We start from the raw sequence: 6,000 nt of genomic DNA, 5'->3' as shown, positions 1-6,000 counted from the left end.
GCTCTAACGCATGAAAGGTTCAGCCTCCAGCTTCTCGTTCAAAAAAGTTTTTAAAGCCTTTTTAAGGAAACAATTTAAACCCAGCTGCACTTATCGATCAGTGATTTGATTTTGCTTTGTTAGGAGGGATTTGTAATCTGCTTTTAAATGTTTTTTGTTCCTGGCCTTCATTGATAGCAAGTTCTGCCCGAGGCTACTCCTCAAAACTCTTCACCGGAGCTTTCAAGTCTATGTGAATAACTAGAATAATTTTAATCTGGACCTCCCCACTCCCTCCTCCCCCCACCTTTCCCTCTTATCCACAGAAGGAAACGTAAAGGAGCTAGAAGAATTTTTCAGCAAACCCTGCCAGACCTAAAACCTATAAGAAGGAACCGTTTGTCTTTAAGAAAACGGAGAGCAAGGAAGCAAATTCTATTTACGAAGTCAGAGAGAGTCAAGTAGATTTCATTTTCTCAAGTACATTCAGCCAGTCCCCAAAAAGGTATACGGCTCCTAAAGCCCTGCCCCTGCCCGGTGCCGGCTGCAATTAAAAAATAAATTCCGAAAGGTATTATTTGGATCCTACCAGAACCTACTATCTTTGGAATAAATAGATTTTATGGAACTGTTTTATTTACAACTTTCAAAGGTTGTCATTGCGCCTTTAATGGCATTGTGAACTGTTAATTTTATGTTCCCTGCCCTACCATAGCATAGCGGTTGTTCTATTATTATAGCACCAACCAAAGAACAGAAACTGTGATCCTAATTTAACTAATCGCCTCTGATATTTCCCGAGCTCATAGAAACCAAACTCACTTATAAGATGTCTATTTTTTGTGTTAAGGCAGTGCGCACACGTGTTATTCTGTACGACGTGAGCATACGCCGACACATGTATGATCTTTACGAGTTTATTTAGCAAGAAACCAAATATGTGAGGAAAAGAGACTTTTCAAGTGGTGTCTTAATTGTCTTTCATGCAAGTTCTACAGATCATTACTGAATGTTTACAGGTCCTGCATGGAATGACTTCACACCAAAGGAGAGGGTAACATATCTTCATTGTTTATAAAAATGACAGCTCCTAATGGACCATATTAGCTTTAACACAAACTATTAAATCCCCTTCATTAAATTTTTCTGTGTTCTGTTTCAGCATCTCGTTAGCTCTGGGAAGTAGGTGCAAACTCCGAAGGAAATGCAAGCACACATTGAGACGATTATAGATCATGGTTATTAGATAAGCCTCGGGAGGATGTTTTTCTTGGGCTGCTCTCAAGCATTTTGAAAGAGTTGTGTTCCAGGTTTGAGGTCCCATGTTTCTTCCTCTTAAACTATGAGCAGCTGTAGCACATGACCTACTTCTGTAGGGCCCTGTAATGATTTCCTTCCTTCGGAGGCTTCAGGAGTCCTCCTTCTGCCCTGTGAAAAAAGGGACAAATATTTTAATCCAAGCAAAATGCTGAAGCAGGTTTTGTTGGTTTCAGGGAAGAAACTCAATACAGCTCCAGCACTGAGTGTAGGCCTCAAATTGGAACCAGCTGGGCTGCAGAAGGGCTCGGAGACCTCTGGGGGAAGGCAAGGACAGGCTTGCCTAGGGCTGCGGCCCATACACCTGCAGAGATGGCCTACACCTCGGCAGGCGGCTGGACTCACCCGAGGATCGGAGCCTGTCACACAGCACGGCAGCCGCCCTGCCGGCACTGGCGGTCCCCAATAGCAAGTACCGACGGGTGACAATTGCCCAGAAGACCTCTTTTAACGTAAATCTTCCTCATAACAACAATATAGCCTCATTATTCTTTTGGAACATAGTTGGCACAAATCAGACAGAAATACACATTTCCTTAACTATTTCTTTTTGGCAGTCAAGGGGAGAAAGTCTTCAGGAAACTCTAGGTCTTTACAATATTTCTAGAGTTATCTTGAAAGCTCGGGGGAAAAAAGTGTCAAAAAAGCAATGCGTGTGTATTTTATATTCCCCATATTCTTTTTTGTGTTTGTTTTCATTTACAGTGTTGTTATTATGATTGGCCGGTTTTCCTTTTTTCCTTTCCAACTAAGTGAACTCACTTTTCGAGTGTGCTCTGATATCTAAACCTAGAAGACTTCGGGCAGCCCCTCGGAGATTATTTTAAATAAAGTATTTCTGAAATCATTGTATTGCAAACTCTCCATGGGTGAGGGATCAGAGTAACAGCCCATTTTTAAACCAAAAAGACTAAGATCTTTGTTTAGTCAAAGATCAGAAATCTGATTTCATTTTAAAACCAGCTTTTAATATATTTTTGGGCTGGGGGAGGATGGGACATGAAGAACAGGTTGAAATTATACAAAGTCGTCTATTTAATAAGTGTATCTTCCAAATACTGCTCGATGAGGAACACGTCATTTTTCATCTGAGTTTTTAAATTACTTACCGGGGGCAGCCCGGGTGGCTCAGCAGTTTAGCACCACCTTCAGCCCAGGGTGTGATCCTGGAGTCTGGGGATCAAGTCCCACGTCAGGCTCCCTGCATGGAGCCTGCTTCCCCCTCTGCCTGTGTCTGTCTGTCTCTCTCTTTCCCTCTGTCTCTCATGAATAAATTAAATCTTATAAATAAATAAATAAATAAATAAATAAATAAATAAATAACTTACTTACTTACCGGAATCAGAAGCCCAATGATTACAGTGCGACCATTGTAGAATCCTAAATACCTGGACCAAACGTGAAAACGGGCATCAGAAAACAGCATTGTCACGGGGTGAGGGGGACAGCGTGACACAGTGGGAAAAGGTCAGCCTGGTGGGAAAGGTGGTGATTCAGGGAAATCTGGGGAAGGTGGTTGAAATCTGGAGTTTAGTGAAATTCTCGGGAGTGTGAATTTTTCTGGCTCCTTCTAACCGGTCTTTTTAAATGAGCCACAGGACCACACTTTTTGCTTAGCATTATTCAACTTACTGGCTGATGGAAATTATCCATGTGCATGAAGGTGGGAATTTTATGTATTTTTAAAAATAAGAATTGTCAGCCCAAATAAATCTATGTGTGTGTATATGTGCGTGCACACATATATCTATCACTAAAGGGAAACAAGAATTTAAAAAGAATATTAGCTAGCAAGCCTCCCGGACGGTCCCTCGTTTCCACCCAGGTCTCCTGCAGAAGGGGTGCCCGCGGTGACAAGTGACAGCTTCCCCGCACACGGTGAGGGTGGGAAGGGTGTACCTTGCGGGGTCATGACCCAGCCCTCGTGTCACAGGCCGGCCGGCAGGACAGCAGGAGGCTCGTGTGTGCTGCGCTGGCTGGATTTCTGCCCTGTTCCAAACGCACAGGCCTGAATCTAAATTGTCAACCACATCTTTGTTCCCTTTCCCCGGAGGACGCCCCCCGCTCCCACCTCCGCGCCCCGCTGCACCCCCGCGCCCCTGCTCCCGCCGCCAAGCTGCTCAGCCACAGGGGAGACTTAATGGAGCAGCCTGAGCACGCTTCCTCTCCAGCTTCCTGTGGAAAGCCGGGTGGCTGAGACCCGGAAAGCCAGAAGCCCCGTGGAAATCCAACAGGGGAGCCCCGCATGGGGGCCGCCGGCCCTTTCAGGCCTTACTTTGATACCTTTGATAGGGGCTTGGGTTTCCCTGGGAAACACTGGCACCGCCTGGCCCTCGGTGCGGGGACAGGACGCCCGGGGCCAGCGCGGCCCGGTGGGCCCAGCCTCTCCGAGGGGTTGCGATTTCTCAAAATATGAATGCCTGGATTCAGGAAATGAGGAAATTCTACCTATCGTGGTCATTAGCAGTTTTCAGGAGCCGGGGTGGTATCATCAACTTAGCCCCCCAAAGGGAAGCCGCTAATCTAACAACCAGGAGGCGACAAGACCAAGGTTCTGCAGGTTGTATCCAGAGAGCATCACCATCCTCGCCCCGGAGCCAGCTGATACAAATAGAAGACACACACCCACATGCATTTGAGAGAAAAGCCCACCCTGTTCTCAGGAAGGGAGAACAGTAGGGAACCGGTGATCCCAGGTTGATTTATGAACTGGGGAAGTACTTCTAATTTTTTAAAAAATTTAAAAAAAAAATTTTTTTTTTTTTTTTTTTTTGGCCAAAATGGTCAGGAGGTGATGAAGACTGACTTCCCAGCCCTTCGCTGCCAAATCTTAACTGCCTGAAAACTTACAGAGATGCTTGATTAAAACTAGAATAAAAATCTCCAGTTGCCTTCAGCAAACCACAGCACCAGGGTGGGAAAAACAGTGCCAGGTTGCAGTTTAAGTATAGTTACTTGGCGCCTGCTGAAAGTACCGCTCCCTTCCTGTTTAATAATTAATTCAACTTTAAAGCCCCAAGGATCTGGACTCAGCACCAGCTTCACAAAGCAGTACAGAAACAAAATGCTTCCAGAGCTGGAGGGGGGACAGAGGAAGAAAGAATCTAACATTTCAAGAAACATCACCACATGGGGCCAGTGAAGGGGGTGGGGGGGTGGTTGGAGGTGGAAAGAACCAGGGTGGAGAAATTCGAAATAAAATAAATACGCACAAAAGCAAGGTTATTCCCGGCCACTGGCACCGGGACTGCGAGCGGCACAGTGAGCCAGAAGTCATCCGTTCGGGGAGCAGGCTGGGTGCCCGCAGGCTAGTGAGGACCCAGAGGGTAATGGGCTCAGTCTCTGGAAAAGGAGAGACCCAGCCTCGCTCTTCATTAGTGGCCTCTGCTCATTAGTCAGAGCATCACCCTGGAAAAGGCAGCAAAGGTAGGCAGTCATTCCTGCCTGGGCCCCCCCCCCCCTCCACCGCCCCCCCACCTCCCGCCCCACCATTCTCCTACCAGGGGATGGCCAAGGAATGCCCTGATGAGGGGCAGCCACGGAGGGAAATGAGGACACACACACGGAGGAAATGGTAGATCCCCCGTGTATTAAAAATACGATGCGGAAAAGCAGGCAAGTGCCCGGACAGCTATTCCCTTACAGAAGTTAACACCCAGTAAGTGCAAAAAAGGAGCCAGACCTCCAGGGGGTCCCCTGCATCGCGCCTTGGGGAGGGCGAGCATCACTTGCTTGCTCTAAGCTAGTGACTCCGGCACCGGCACCGAAAGCAACACGCCGTGGACGCTCAAGACAGAAGCCACCGACAGCTCCCGGAGCCCTTCTCTCGGCAGCGAGGAAAAGCGGTGCCGCGGTGCACGCAGGCCCACGCGCGATCCAGGCGCAGGCCGCGCCGCTCCTTCTCGTGCGCGTGGACCCGAAGCCTCCCAGGGCGCCGCAGAGGGCTGGTGCGCGCCAGCGGTGAACAGATTAATTAAACGAAATGAAGACCCGGGTGGCCGAAGAAAAGAGGAAAGCTATTTAAACACCAAATTGTATTTACTTTTTGCTTATTATTATTGTAAGGAAGACAGGGCACAGAACACTCACACATATCCTCTGAGACCATAGGAGGGTATTTTGAAGAAGACATTCGCGTAATTAAACGCTTGAGTTAAACAAATAATGACCTGAATATTTTCCCTAATCCTTAAAAAGGAAGGCTTTTAATATTCTACAATTGTCAAAACTATAAGGGCTATCTTCAGATTTCCCTTTACACATAAGTTAGCTCTAAAATGTGCCAATTACACCTCCCTCGTGTCTGTTTCCTATCATCTCATAGGAAAGCCTTGCCTCGAAAATGTAGCGACTCTCTTTTGAAAATAAGCCCCGTATCCCTCTCAACTGACCCCTCAAAACTGTGCCAAACTCCAGGTTGAAGGGAGTTTCCAGTTATTAAACAATTTCAAAACCAGAAGGTCAATATGTGTTCTCTATTTTTGAATCTAGTGAAAAGTCTCGCTGCTCTTTTTTAGTTTCCAATGTCCAGGTTCAAGCTAAAGTCCCTGCTTCCTTGCGATGCTGGTGGCAGTTTGGGCCAGTGAGGAACATGACGTCGAGCAAGTCATTGCATCTTTCTGTGCCTCAGTTTCTTGACCTGTGAAGTGGGGATGAACATGGCTCTTGCTGTGAAAAGCAACCAGCGGCAAAATGCGCGTGGAG

At 46.9% G+C, this 6,000-nt stretch overlaps 1 long non-coding RNA gene across 2 annotated transcripts in view; it reads right to left on the bottom strand.

The window, feature by feature from the left end:
- Positions 1-882: 882 nt before the first annotated feature.
- The window catches only part of LOC144323929 (uncharacterized), a 72,034-nt gene continuing 66,916 nt past the window's right edge, over positions 883-6,000 (bottom strand). For both annotated transcript variants that reach the window (XR_013389277.1, XR_013389278.1), the window contains exons 4-6: positions 3,196-3,285; positions 2,625-2,684; positions 883-1,407 (exon numbers count right to left, since the gene is read on the bottom strand). This is a non-coding gene — a long non-coding RNA (uncharacterized LOC144323929). The remainder of the gene's footprint in view (positions 1,408-2,624; positions 2,685-3,195; positions 3,286-6,000) is intronic.

This window comes from Canis aureus, chromosome 11 (assembly GCF_053574225.1).
Source record: "Canis aureus isolate CA01 chromosome 11, VMU_Caureus_v.1.0, whole genome shotgun sequence".
NCBI lineage: Eukaryota > Metazoa > Chordata > Mammalia > Carnivora > Canidae > Canis > Canis aureus.
The sequence above is the reverse complement of the archived record's forward strand: the minus strand, read 5'-3'. Positions and strand labels throughout refer to the sequence as shown.